The 15408-nt window shown below is 35.3% G+C and overlaps 1 long non-coding RNA gene across 11 annotated transcripts in view; it reads right to left on the bottom strand.

Moving 5' to 3' along the window:
• LOC134737132 (uncharacterized) overlaps positions 1 to 15408 on the bottom strand; it is a 306918-nt gene that overhangs the window by 89077 nt on the left and 202433 nt on the right. For 8 of the 11 annotated variants that reach the window (XR_010121729.1, XR_010121734.1, XR_010121728.1 and 5 more), the window contains one exon: positions 13451 to 13672. The exons of the other annotated variants lie outside the window; for them this stretch is intronic. This is a non-coding gene — a long non-coding RNA (uncharacterized lncRNA). The remainder of the gene's footprint in view (positions 1 to 13450; positions 13673 to 15408) is intronic. 11 annotated transcript variants of the gene reach the window in all.

Consider the following 15408-nt stretch of genomic DNA (forward strand, 5'->3'; position numbering starts at 1 on the left):
GTGTTAAAAATGAAAATTGAGTAAATTTTTTAAAAGTTACAGAATGATTCATATACTATGATCACATAAATTTTTTATACTATTTTTAGTTGATAGCCATCTGCTTACATAGACTTAGACACATAAATCTTGTATGAGAAGAACACATAGCACCTTTAAGATGTGGTTTTACTGGGGAGAGACGGAAAGGCAGGAGATTTCAGAGTCATCAATGGGACTGGAAGTATAGTTAATATTTAGTTTTCCAAAAAAGAAAAAAACATTAAATAAAATATGGTATAATGTTAATATTTATTAAATCTGGTTTGGGCACATGGGTTTTCATTATATTAGTCTGTCTAATTTTCCGTATGTTTGGAATATTTTATAGGCAAAATATTGTTAAAAATCTCAGCAGGGTAGAACAATGTGCTGACACTAACAAGTTAAAATTTAAGAGGGAGGGAGTTAAAAAAAATCCCAATTTTGAATCAAATAGAAACTCCACCAGTTGGATGCATACACAGTAGGGGGCATGTGGGTTAAAAGAAGAATTTGTTTAACTATATAGATTTGATTTGACTACAATTTCACGTGTCAACACTACTGAGGCCTGCCAACACATTTAATTTGTTTTAAAGTTGAACAGTATATGTGAAGTGTCTAAAATAGAAAAATGATAGTGCTATTCAACTCTGTAGCAATCAGAACTTATGTTGCTCAATTTTGTAGAAACTGGAAGCTGTGTAGAGGACAATGGCCAGAATGATGAGAAGAATTCAGAGTAGTGTCATGTGTAGCAGTAGGGAATGCTTGCCTTAGAGAAGACAAGGTTCAGGGAAGACGTGGGAACCATCATTACTGATTGCTGTCCTGTATGAGTAAAATTGGGCCTGTTTGCTGTGGCCTGAAGGGTAGAACAAGAGCCAAGCGATGGAAATTGCAAATGCTTGCAAACGTTATGTTTTACCTCAACATAGAGTAACTTTCCAACAGGACTGGGTAAATACCATGTGGTCTTCCTCAGAAAGCAGTGTTTTCCTCACCACTGGAGTTTCCTAAGCAAAAACCTTGACTATTAGCTATTATTATCTAGACTAGGACAGTGATTCCAGAATTTGGGGTTTCATGGATCAGCAAAACACCAAATGAATGCAGTTGACCCTTGAATTGCATGGATTTTTTGCATACCAATGGGGATTTTTTTATATCCCAATGCAAATCAGAAATACAGTGTTGCTGGGTTACGAAACGCTTATATACCAAGGGCTGATATTTCATATCCATAGGTTCTGTAGGGACTTGATTTGACTACATATAGATTGGGGGGACACATAAGGGTCCTGGAACCAATCCCATGTGTATACTGGGTGACAACTATAATTAAAGAACAGTTTCCAACTTACTATTTTGTAATAAAGGTTGTCACAATTAAACAACAAAAACCAGACAATTCCTATTTCCACTGCCATTTAATAAGTAACATTTTTAACATTAAAATAATGAAGCATATCATCCCAGCATATTTTTTTTTTTGCCCCAAGAAAAAGTTGGCCACTTTGGACTGATATTTTTTTAAAGCATATATTTAAATCTTTTCAAATAAGGACAATTTTTTAAAATTTTTAAAATTTATTTTATTTTATTTATTATTATTATTATTATACTTTAAGTTTTAGGGTACATGTGCACAATGTGCAGGTTTGTTACATATGTAGCCATGTGCCATGCTGGTGTGCTGCACCCATTAACTCATCATTTAGCATTAGGTATATCTCCTAATGCTGTCCCTCCCTCCTCCCCCCACCCCACAACAGACCCCGGAGTGTGATGTTCCCCTTCCTGTGTCCATGTGTTCTCATTGTTCAATTCCCACCTATGAGTGAGAACATGCGGTGTTTGGTTTTTGGTCCTTGCGATAGTTTACTGAGAATGATGGTTTCCAGTTTCATCCATGTCCCTACAAAGGACATGAACTCATCATTTTTTATGGCTGCATAGTATTCCATGGTGTGTATGTGCCACGTTTTCTTAATCCAGTCTATCGTTGTTGGACATTTTGGTTGGTTCCAAGTCTTTGCTATTGTGAATAGTGCTGCAATAAACATATGTGTGCATGTGTCTTTATAGCAGCAATTTTTTTAACATTTTATGTTTTGTTATGTGGTACGTAATTATATTCTCAAATATACTTGGGAATTCATACATAGAATAATATAATGTGAAATAGAATCCAATTGTCTAAGCTATTATTATTTTAGACAGGGTCTCACTCTGGTGCCCAGGCTGGAGTGCAGTGGTGCAGTCATGGCCACTGCAGCCTTGATCTCCCAGATTCAGGTGATTCTCCCACTTCAGCCTCCCAAGTAGCTGGGACTACAGGTGCTCACCACCACACCTGGCTAATTTTTCTATATTTTTTTGCAGAGATGGGGTTTCTCCACATTGCCCAGGCTGGTCTCAAACTCCTGGCTCAGGAGCTCCACTGTCCTGGGCTTCCCAAAATGCTGGGATTACAGGCATGAGCAACTGTGCTCGGGCTAAGCTCTTCTTGAAGTTTATTTTTGTTTAGAGTCAGTTAAACATACTATTTGACCTAGGGGTGGAAGCACATTCTGTCTTTTTGCTTTAGAATATTCTAGGTGGGCTGAGAAAAGCCAAAGAACAGCAGCTATTAAATAATATACCTCTAGCCTCTCTTCTTTGCCTTTCTTTTTAGTCCACAGCAGGACAGGATCTGACAGCCAGAACCTTTAGGAGAGAGCAGCCGTGCATGCTAACGGCTTCAAATATTTACTTACAAGGAGGACCTCCCAGCTCAGAAACAGGAAAAGAAATTGCACAAATTGCATACACAGCAGGAGGAATGTGGCTCTAAATAGCTGCTTATCATGCCGGCCTCCCAGGTCAGAAATCAATCCATTAAGGGGACCATCCTTTCTCATGATCCTGGGACATTGTTTCAGAAGAGCATTTCTCAGCCTTTACTCTTGTATTTTGGGCCAGAATTCTCTCTTGTGAGGGGCTGTCCCGTGTGTTATAGGATGCTTTGAGCATTCCTGGCTTCTATTTATTAGATGCCACTAGTACCTCCTTCCACTCCTATTGTGTCCATCGAAAGTTTGGACATGCCAAATTGTTTCTGGGCAAAATTGCTCCCAGTTAAGAGCCACTTGTTTGGAAGAGCTTTAGTCTCGTCTCAACCTGGAGGTGTTAGGATCAGTCTACTTGAAGTGCATGGAAGTGTATAAAATCATCTTTAAGCACAGATGAAGATCAGGAAGGGGATAAGGACAGGCAGTTTTACAGGTTCTCTCCTGTTTAGTCAGAGACTTTTCTTCTTTTGAACATGGATAAAAATAACTGGGAACAAGTTTCAGATGTGCTTGAGTGTAAGGAAACCGGTGAACCTTTAAATACCATAGCTGCCCTCTTTGCATTAATCAGTTTTGATGAAGATTATGGCTCTTTTATCTTGCTGTTTCTTCTTCAAAAAACTACCTCAAGCTATTTGGAAAGTATTTTTAAAGTTTTGTTGTCTGTCCATTACATTTCCATCATCCACCAAAAGCCATCAAAAAAGTTAACTTTGTTCTTTGGGGGAAATCCTTACTTATGTAGGCACCTTTCTCTCAAATATGGATATATGCCTTCCCTTATTTTACGTTTGGCTGTCTGCCTGGATAGAAAGTAGGAACTGATTTGTATTTTCAATTGAGAAAAGGATTTGTGACCCTTTTGTTTTCCAATATTGTTTAACAAAAATCTGCAGCTACACACTACCCAGATGTAAATAACCTCTTTGTTCATCCTAAGAAAAAAATTATACTTTGACTAGAGGGCCTAGAACTGTGTCTGCAAGATACCACTGGGACTAGTAAAAACAGCAAAGGGTTGAAGTATTAGATCAATTAGATATTTTCAAGGGTTTGCTTAATTGTGCAGAGTAACACAAAGAATACAGAACACATGTGAGACGAAAGCATAGTTTGCATGAAGATTCTTATGACTTGGTGTTAGAATAAGTAAATCATATAAATATTGTGCAGGCTAAAATCCATCTCAGTTACTTGATAGAGGTATGTGTGCTGACTGAATCTTATGCTTTTTAGATTTTTGACCCTTGTTTGTGCTTAGAATCCCATTTATTCGAATAAGATTAAGAAATTCAAGGCTCCTATAATAGAATTGGAATGTTCATTGATCTTTTATGGAAAGATAGCTAAAACAAGATAGAGCTAGTAGCCTAGTAGTTCTAGGTTCTCCTAATCCCATGGGTTGGAAATCATGAACTGCTTAGAAAAGTGGTATAATGGGCCCATCAATGATAGACTGGATAAAGAAAATGTGGTACATATACACCATGGAATACTATGTAGCCATAAAAAGGAATGAGATCATGTCCTCTGCAGGGACATGGATGAAGCTGGAAGCCATCATCCTTAGCAAACTAACACAGGAACAGAAAACCAAATACCACATGTTCTCACTCATAAGTGGGAGTTGAACAATGAGAACAGATGGACACATGGAGGGGAACAACACACACCAGGGCCTGTCGGGGGTATGGGGCAAGGGAACAGAACTTAGAAGATGGTTCAATAGGTGCAGCAAACCATCATGGCACACATATAGCTATGTAACCTGCACATTCTACACATGTATCACGGAACTTAAAAATTTTTTAAAAAAGTGGTATAATGGGATAGAGTCAGAGTGATACTTTTTTTTTTGCTTAGGTGTTATGCTTTGTAAATGAGGCAAGTCTTACGTTGTAGATATTGCCACACACACACAAAAAAATAACAACTCCAAAACCCTGTGGGGGCCATACCTATGTCCTGAATGGTATTGCCTAGGCTTTCTTCTAGAGTTTTTATGGTTTTAGGTCTAATATTTAAGTCTTTAATCCATCTTGAATTAATTTTTGTATAAGGTGTAAGGAAGGGATCCAGTTGGCTTCATAGAGGTCTGCTTAAATATCACTCACATTAGGCAGGTTGATTAATAGGAGAAAATACATATAAATTTATTTAATGTGTATACAGGGGTGCCTTCAGAATGAAGATGCAACCCCACAACATGATTCAGAAGCCTATATATATTATCCTGGCAAAACAAGATATAGGAATGGGGAGAAAAGGAATTCTATTGGCAATTCTAGAGAGAATGAATGGATCTGGGAAGAGATCATAAATAATTTTCTTTGACAATGAAAGGGTCTGTTCAGGTGTGGTCTTACATTCTTGGTCTCACAGAGAAGGGAGGGAAAAGCAGTTGTTTCCTTTGGTGGATCTGGACTTTAGGCAGATAAAAGAACGTCAACTTTTTTGGCAAAGACATTGAGGGATGGGGAAGGTCAGAGACCATGAGGCTGCTTCTTTCAGCATGTCAGCTGGCCATATTTTGGGGTATAAATCTGAGCTTCAACAATACAAATAAGCAAACAATTAAAAACCAACCTCTGATATTTAAAGTTTCTTCTGTGGTCTGATTACCTGGTTCATTTACCCTTTCAGCTGCTTGAGAATGGGAAGTACCCTTTCAAGAAAACCTATGTTACCATCTGAACTTTGGGTTGACAAAGTCCTATTATGTGTTCTCCCAATCACTTTTCCTAGGAAATTAAATGATTATAATCTCATCTTTTTTTTCTTTTCCATCAATAACTATCTGAATACATATTCAAGTCTAATTTTGTTGCTTTGCTCAGAGTTGTGGGAAATTTCTCAAATATTACTTGTGAAAAAGGCCCTTGACTTAATTTTTTATTTTTCTTCTCCATCCTATTTCTTTCAGACGCTGAGAATTTAATGATCCTTGTCTCCATGCTGCTTTTATACTCAAATTTGTTTCAGTTAACTGCCCTTCTCCAATAATTTACCACTAGTTTCACACAGGCTCTTTGTGTGACACTTAAGCTGTCTTCTTGCTAAATGTGAGGGCTTTTACTGAATTTCTTTTTTATTTTTTAGTTAATCTGGAGGTTTTTTAATATATTTTTATTATACTTTAAGTTCTAGGGTACATGTGTACAACATGCAGGTTTGTTACATATGTATACATGTGCCATGTTGGTGTGCTGCACCCATTAACTCATCATTTACATTAGGTATATCTCCTAATGCTATCCCTTCCCCCTTCCCCCACCCCACAACAGTTCCCAGTGTGTGATGTTCCCCCTTCCTGTGTCCAAGTGTTCTCATTGTACAATTCCCACCTATGAGTGAGAACACGCAGTGTTTGGTTTTTTGTCCTTGTGATAGTTTGCTGCAAATGATGGTTTCCAGCTTCATCCGTGTCCCTACAAAGGACATGAACTCATCATTTTTTATGGCTGCATAGTATTCCATGGTGTATATGTGCCACATTTTCTTAATCCAGTCTATCGTTGTTGGACATTTGGGTTGGTTCCAAGTCTTTGCTATTGTGAATAGTGCTGCAATAAACATATGTGTGCATGTGTCTTTATAGCAGCATGATTTATAATCCTTTGAGTATATACCCAGTAATGGGATGGCTGGGTCAAATGGTATTTCTAGTTCTAGATCCTTGAGGAATTGCCACACTGTCTTCCACAATGGTTGAACTAGTTTATAGTCCCACCAACAGTGTAAAAGTGTTCCTATTTCTCCACATCCTCTCCAGCACCTGTTGTTTCCTGACTTTTTAATGATAGCCATTCTAACTGGTGTGAGATGGTATCTCATTGTGGTTTTGATTTGCATTTCTCTGATGGCCAGTGATGATGAGCATTTTTCACGTGTCTTTTGGCTGTATAAATGTCTTATTTTGAGAAGTGTCTGTTCATATCCTTCACCCACTCTTTGATGGGATTGTTTGTTTTTTTCTTGTAAATTTGTTTGAGTTCTTTGTAGATTCTGGATATTAGCCCTTTGTCAGATGAGTAGATTGCAAAAATTTTCTCCCATTCTGTAGGTTGCCTGTTCACTCTGATGGTAGTTTCTTTTGCTGTGCAGAAGCTCTTTAGTTTAATTAGCTCCCATTTGTCAATTTTGGCTTTTGTTGCCATTGCTTTTGGTGTTTTAGACATGAAGACCTTGCCCATGCCTATGTCCTGAATGGTATTGCCTAGGCTTTCTTCTAGAGTTTTTATGGTTTTAGGTCTAATATTTAAGTCTTTAATCCATCTTGAATTAATTTTTGTATAAGGTGTAAGGAAGGGATCCAGTTTCAGCTTTCTATATATGGCTAGCCAGTTTTCCCAGCACCATTTATTAAATAGGGAATCCTTTCCCCATTTCTTGTTTTTGTCAGGTTTGTCAAAGATCAGATAGTTGTAGATGTGTGGTATTATTTCTGAGGCCTCTGTTCTGTTCCATTGGTCTATATCTCTGTTTTGGTGCCAGTACCATGCTGTTTTGGTTACTGTAGCCTTGTAGTACAGTTTGAAGTCAGGTAGCGTGAGGCCTCCAGCTTTGTTCTTTTGGCTTAGGATTGACTTGGCAACACGGGCTCTTTTTTGGTTCCATATGAACTTTAAAGTAGTTTTTTCCAATTTTGTGAAGGAAGTCATTGGTAGCTTGATGGGGATGGCATTGAATCTATAAATTAACTTGGACAGTATGACCATTTTCACAATATTGATTTTTCCTATCCATGAGCATGGAATGTTCTTCCATTTGTTTGTGTCCTCTTTTATTTCATTGAGCAGTGGTTTGTAGTTCTTCTTGAAGAGGTCCTTCACATCCCTTGTAAGTTGGGTTCCTAGGTATTTTATTCTCTTTGAAGCAGTTGTGAATGGGAGGTCACTCGTGATTTGGCTCTTTGTCTGTTTTTGGTGTATAAGAATGCCTGTGATTTTTGCACATTGATTTTGTATCCTGAGACTTTGCTGAAGTTGCTTATCAGCTTAAGGAGATTTTGGGCTGAGATGATGGGGTTTTCTAGATACACAATCATGTCCTTTGCAAACAGGGACACTTTGACTTCCTCTTTTCCTAATTGAATACCCTTTATTTCTTTCTCCTGCCTGATTGCCCTGGCCAGAACTTCCAACACTATGTTGAATAGGAGTGGTGAGAGAGGGCATCCCTGCTGTCTTGTGCCAGTTTTCAAAGGGAATGCTTCCAGTTTTTGCCCATTCAGTATGATATTGGCTGTGGGTTTGTCATAAATAGCTCTTAGTATTTTGAGATATGTTCCATCAATACCTAATTTATTGAGAGTTTTTAGCATGAAGGGTCGTTGAATTTTGTCAAAGGCCTTTTCTGCATCTCTTGAGATAATCATGTGGTTTTTGTCTTTGGTTCTGTTTATATGCTGGATTACATTTATTGATTTGCATATGTTGAACCAGCCTTGCATCCCAGGGATGAAGCCCACTTGATCATGGTGGATAAACTTTCTGATGTGCTGCTGGATTCGGTTTGCCAGTATTTTATTGAGGATTTTTGCATCGATGTTCATCAGGGATATTGGTCTAAAATTCTCTTTTTTGGTTGTGTCTCTGCCCGGCTTTGGTATCAGGATGATGCTGGCCTCATAAAATGAGTTAGGGAGGATTTCCTCTTTTTCTATTGATTGGAATAGTTTCAGAAGGAATGGTACCAGCTCCTCCTTGTACCTCTGGTAGAATTCGGCTGTGAATCCATCTGGTCCTGGACTTTTTTTGTTGGTAGGCCATTAATTATTGCCTCAATTTCAGAGTCTGTTATTGGTCTATTCAGAGATTCAGCTTCTTCCTGGTTTAGTCTTGGGAGGGGGTATGTGTCAAGGAATTTATCCATTTCTTGTAGATTTTCTAGTTTATTTCCATAGAGGTGTTTATAGTATTCTCTGATGGTAGTTTGTATTTCTGTGGGATCGGTGTTGATCTCCCCTTTATCATTTTTTATTGCATCTATTTGATTCTTCTCTCTTTTCTTCAAATTTCATTTTCATAGTAATGATATTGGTATCAGATTATCACTGTATTTTTTTCTTAGGTTCTTTGCAGATGATAGAAACATTTTCTGCTTTCAAATTGGCCATGTGCCTCTTTGGAGCAAATGTTCCTTGAGGATAGACAGTTATTGATAAACCCACATAGAGTCACTTACAGTAACCCTAGAACAGATTGAGTGTCTAGAAGCTCAGTGAGAGCAGACAGAAAGTGAGATAGGAGTGGGGAGAACTAGAATCCTGATGCCTGCAAAAGTAATTTGGGAGGAAGTGAATTCTTATTTCTGGTAACGCTAGGGAAGATTCAAGGCAGTGATAGTGTAAATAGGAAAAATACACAACTAAAGCAGTCTGGGATTATTAGCATCTGATGAAGTTATAATAAAGACTTTTCTACAGAGACAACCATCCTCACACCATAATTTGATTGGCAAAAGGGCAGATTGTCAGCTTTTACACAAACTACTTGATAGTATTTTATGTTCATATTAGTTTGATGCATAATGTCCTCAGCTATGTTTCATATATTCCCAGGATATATATTCTGAATACATAGTCAAGTCTTATTGTGTTTCTTTGCTCACAGTTGCAGGAAATTTCCTCAATATTGTGCAAAATGTTGCAGAAGTTGCAAAAATAGCATATGGCAAGTTAGAAAAGGCTCATGACATGCTTTCCACAGAAATTTTTGTAAGAAGGTACTGACATACATCTCACACCAAGTACTGCTGCTCTTTCGTGGTTAGCCCTTTACAGGCTCCTATAGAACCTCTTCTACATACACTTCTGCAGTGCCTGGAGATGGTGTCTGTTTTGTTCACCACTGTATCTCCAGTGTTCTGAATGGTGCTTAGTACATAGTAGACTTACAATAAATACTGTTGAAGGAAAGTGATATTCAGAGGTCTTAAGTATCTGATTCATAAGTATATAGCTCAAGCTAGTAAGCTTCAAAACAAAAATTCCAGTCCAGATCTATATGGCTCCAAATTCATTCTTCTATTATGTTTACTCATCTATAATTTATTGAATGAATCCTTCTTTACTGTTTTGCAAAACAATATATGAAGTATATAAAACAATACACAAAAGCTCTGATTAAGCATCATTATGTAATATCCAATACATATACATAATTTATGAGATTTTAGAACGCATAATAACATCAACACTGGTGAACCCACTGTTGAGGTTAAAAACTGGAACATTATCAACATCATTGAGTTATGTGCATATTCTTTCAAAATTCCATTCCTTTACCACCTTTCCAGAAGTGACTGATGTATTTATTTTTCTTTCTTTCTACAATAAATTTGCCAAATACGTAGCAATCGCTACATAAAGGCAGTTTCTAAAACAAGTAACAGTTCAAAATTGATAACATGTAATAATTATGTACATACTATATGTCATTTCATATATTATGCAATTTTCTTCAACTTTTTTCACTCAACATTGTTTATCGTGTCACCAGTAGCTATAATATATTCATTTTCACAATTCTGTAATATTATGTGACTATGCTGTAATCAGTATGTTTTTTCTGTAAATTGACTTTTGTTACCTGATTTTTTTCTATTTCTATTGCTATTATTGACAACAGTTATTACTGACAGTTATAAAATGCTGGTACATATCTTTTGGGTCTCACATGCAAATTTCTCTAGGTTTTGTTTCTAGCAGTAAAATTGCTGGGTTATAGATAAGTTAGTATTTAGATGTATAAGATGAGTGTTTTTCAAATAAGATGTTTCCAATTATGCCTATACTATGGAGCTGTATATCTTTTTCATCAATCTACTTCTTACCAACTGTAGACATCATCTCAATTTTTAATTTTAGTATAATGCAAAAAAAGATATCTTATTATGATCCTACTTTGTACTTCTTTGATTACTGAAGAGGCTGGGTCATTAGTACTTTCTCTGATCTGAAATGCCAGTTTGACCATTTACTGGTTTTTTGAGGGGAGAGAGGAAGTTGTTATTTTACTCTCAATGTGGAAGAGTTCATTATACTTAATGAACACTAATTATTTTTTGACTCTAAAAGTTACAAATAGTTTGTAACTTTATATTATGGTGTCTTTAGATAAACAGAAGTTCTTCCTATTAATCTAGGTGAGCTTAGCATTGTTTAAAAATTTACAGTTAATATTTTCTCTATTCTGAGTTCACAAAGATTATTTTCTATATTTTGCTCTCAAAGTTTAAAAATTTTCCCTTTTGCCTTCAATTTTTGATCTACCTGGAATTGATGCCTATATATGCCTATATATAATATCGTTTATTATATAAACAAATAATACCTGTATTTTTTTAATATTGTTAGCTTAGTTCCTTTCTCCAGATATCGTAATATCATCTTTGCCATATATCAGGTTCTGTTATGTATAGATCTGTTTCTGGGTTCTCTATTTTACTGGGAATTCTGTCCTAGTGTGCGATTGGTTTTTGCTTATTAATTGACACTGTATTCATTGACATAGCTTTATAATAAAACTTGGTATCTGGTAGCACAATTTTGCTTTCCTATCCTTCTTCAATACTTTACCCATTACTGAGCTTTTGCCTTTTCAAATAAATTTTAGAATTAGCTTGTCAAGTTTCTCAAAAACCTTGTTAGATTAGAAAAAAAATTAAATCTATAGTTCATTTTGAGGAGAAATTTAAGGAGACATTTTTATGATATTGAGTTTATGATATTGGAAACGAATTAAATCTATAGTTCAATTTAAGGTGACATTTTTATGATACTGAGTTATCCCATCCCATGAACATGGCATACTTCCCTTTTCGTATTTATGTCTTTTAAAAATAGCTTTCAAAAAATCTTGTATTTCTTCCTTAGTTTCTTACAGATCCTCTTAAAAATATCTATTTCATTTTACTTACATATTTTTGCTATTACAAAGAATTCTAAAATGTTTTCTAGTTTTATAGTTGTTGTATATTAACACAATAAATTTGCATCTTGTTATAGTCAGACAGCTTGCTAAATAATCATTAATTCTCATATTTTGTTGGTAGGTGGGGTTTCTATGTAAGCAATCAAATCACCTTTTAATAGTGACATCCTGGTTTCTTTCCATATTTATAGTATTTTCTTCTCTTACAAACCGAATAGGATCTTCAGCGTAATGTCAAATAGAGGTAGTGATTTGGGATATCCATCTTTTTCTTTTTCATGATATTAAATTGAATGCCCCCGTTACATCATTAGTATTGGCTATGGGTTCTTTTTCTCTTTGTAAATGCTTCTTAGCAGATAAGGGAAACTGTCTTCTATTCCTGTTTTACTAAGCATTTAGTTTAGTTTTGTTGGAAAAGGGTGTTGGATTATATAAAATGTTTTTTCTGCATCTATTGAGATGACTATATTTTTTCTCATTTAACCTGGAAATATAGTGGTTTACACTTATAACATTTTAATGTTAAGCTACCTTTGTTTATTGGAGGAAACACAACCTCTTCATGATATATTCTCTTTTTTAACACTTGACTACATTTGGATACCTAATAATTTATTATCTTTTAAAAGGTTAACAAAATTTTATACATTTCTCATGTACATGATGGCTTCAAAATTTAGACATTGTGGAATAGCAAAATTGAGCTAATTTACAAATACATTACCTCACATACTTATTTTTCATGGTGAGAACACTGAAAACCTATTCTCTTAGCAATTTTCAAGATTATAATACATTGTTATTAATTATAGTCACCATATTGTACAACAGATCTCTTAACCTTGGTCATCCACGCTGATATTTTGTATTTTGATCAATATTTTCCCAACCTCCTTCCCACCCCCAGTCTTGCTAACTACCATTCTACACCCTACTTCTATGAGTTCAACATTTTTAGAGTCTACAAATAAGTGAGATCATGGGGGTATTTGTCTGTCTGTGTCTGGCTCATTTCACTGAACATAATGTCCATGTTGTCAAAAATGGTAGGATTTTGTTTTTAAGGCTGAATATCCCATTGCATATTCCACTGTGTATATAAACCACATTTTCTTTATTTATTCATCCACCGAAAGACACTGAAGTCAAGTCCATATCCTGGCTATTGCAAATTATGCCACAATAAACATGGCAGTGCGGATATCTCTTTGACAAATATTTTATTTTTTTTTGTTATTTGCATATCCAGTAGTGGGATGGCTGCTGAATTACTAATATTTTCTCATACATGTGAATGCGATTGGTCTACTTTTCTTTTACTAGATTTGCATGATTTTTGTATTTGAGGTAAAACTGGAACCAAAAAAAAACAGTTATTTTTTTTTCCTAATTTCTGATGAATTTTGCAAATTATTGAAACGTGGCAGATTGTGCTTTCTGAAAATGGCCACAGCAATTTTTCAGTTCCACAGCATCTACCAGAACCTTTCCACTCCTTTTAGGAGGTGAGGTCTATTTTCCTTTCCCTTAAAAGGTAACGGAACTTTGTGACTGAGTCAACAAGCAGAGTGAGGCAGTTGTGATGTGTCATGACTTCTAGGGCTAAGTGATGAAACGTCAAGTGCCCTGCCCTAGGAATGCTCTTGGGATGCTCACCTTGGGAAAAAGCCACCATGTTGAGAGGTCCAAGTCACATGGGGTGGTTGCATGTAGGTGTTGTGGCTGACAGACCCAGTCAAGGTTTCAGACAATTGCCCGCACAAACCCCAGATGTGTGAGTGATTGAACTTTGATTGGATTCCAGCCTCCAGCCTTTGAGCTGCTCCAGTTGATGTGAGTGGAACAGAGAAGAATGAGCTCCATTAATCTCTGCTCATGCTAAAGGACCATGAACAACATAAATGTTAATTCAGTAAGTTTTGGAGTGGTTTGCCACTCAGCACTAGATAGCATATAGTTTGGCAAATTTTATTTGTTAAAATTTGGGTTTTAGTCACATTCATTTGGTTTCATTGCTACAAAAACTTTTCCATGTTGTCCCAGTTTTCAAATTTGTATTATAAAATTGTTCATAGTATTACATACTTAGATTAAACCTCTTATATTGAACCAAAAAACAAATTATTAAAATCATGATGGATATTTTTATTCATCACTAGCAATTTCAGTCTATTTACATTTCATTGTGTGCAAATATATTCGAAATTGTTTTCACCACCTTCCTTTGTGCTTTTATTTGTTTCACTTTCATTTTTTTTTTTTCTACTTTGGGTTTATTTTTTCCTTATTTGATTTTCCACACCTTACTTCTCTATTTTTATTCCTTAGTGATTATTATAAACATTTTACCAGGCATATTTAGTGATTTAAAAGTCTTAAAGACAGCCAGTGTCTTAACTAAGGAACACAGGGACCCTAGAACCATCTACCTCTGACTAATACATTCCAAATTACAAGTATATATTTGGTGCAGCATTGTATAATATAAACTCTTGTGATAATAGAAGTGTCCTATATCTGTTTTATCCAAAACAGCCTCTATCGGTATATGGCTATTGATCACAAGAAATGTGGCCAGTGTGACTCAGGAACTAAATTTTTAACTTAATTGTATTTAAATTTAAATAGCAACTTGTGGCTAGTAGATTCTGTATTGAACAGTGTCAGTGTAGTATTTTTGTTGTCTTTATGAACTCAGAATTTACTCATTATGTATTATTTTACATTATTTCATTTTAGATTAATTTACATATTTCACAATTTCTTGGATCAACAGTTCTTCTTGCATTTTAGAACTTGTTACAATCTTTCCTTCTTTAAATATATCTTTTAGAATGTAACTTAGTAAAAATTTGCTGGTGGTAAACTCAGTTTTTAATTTTGGACATGTGTTTGACAATGTCCTAGAAAAATAATTTTATTTTATTATTATTATACTTTAAGTTTTAGGGTACATGTGCACAATGTGCAGGTTTGTTACATATGTATCCACACAATTCTAGGTTGATAGTATTTCTCTCAGTATTTTGAATATATTACTCTATGAACTCTGGTTTCCATTGAAGCTATTGAGAAATCTGCTGTTTGTTAGAGTAAATCATCCTCCTTTTAGGCACTCTGGTTTTTTCTGTGGCTCTCTTTCAGATACTTTATCTTTGGTGCTCTGAAATTTTACTATGTTTTACTTGTGGATTTTTCTTTGCTTGATCTTCTTGGTATATATTGTGCATTTTCTATTGTAGATGTGTGCCTATCCGAAAAGTCAGGGAATTCTCAGCTTAAATCTCTGTCTTCCCAATATTGCCTCTTTTCCATTGTCTTATTTTTTAGAGTACAATTACACGAATGTTTGACCTTCTCATTTTTATTCTGTCTTCAATAGCTCTTTTTATATTTTCATGTCCTTGTTTCTCAATGCTGCAAGTTCTACAGCTCTTACTTCTAGTTCATTGTCTTTTCACCTTTAATATGTTATTTAATTTAAATAACTGAATTAAATTAAATTAAAACTGAGCTTTTAATTTCAATAAATCTATTTTTTCTAAAATTTCTACTTCATCTTTCTATAATCAGTTTGCTTAGTCATTTTTAATAATTTCTTGTTCCTCACTTTT

The sequence above is a fragment of the Symphalangus syndactylus genome, chromosome 7 (genome assembly GCF_028878055.3).
Source record: "Symphalangus syndactylus isolate Jambi chromosome 7, NHGRI_mSymSyn1-v2.1_pri, whole genome shotgun sequence".
NCBI classification, from domain to species: domain Eukaryota; kingdom Metazoa; phylum Chordata; class Mammalia; order Primates; family Hylobatidae; genus Symphalangus; species Symphalangus syndactylus.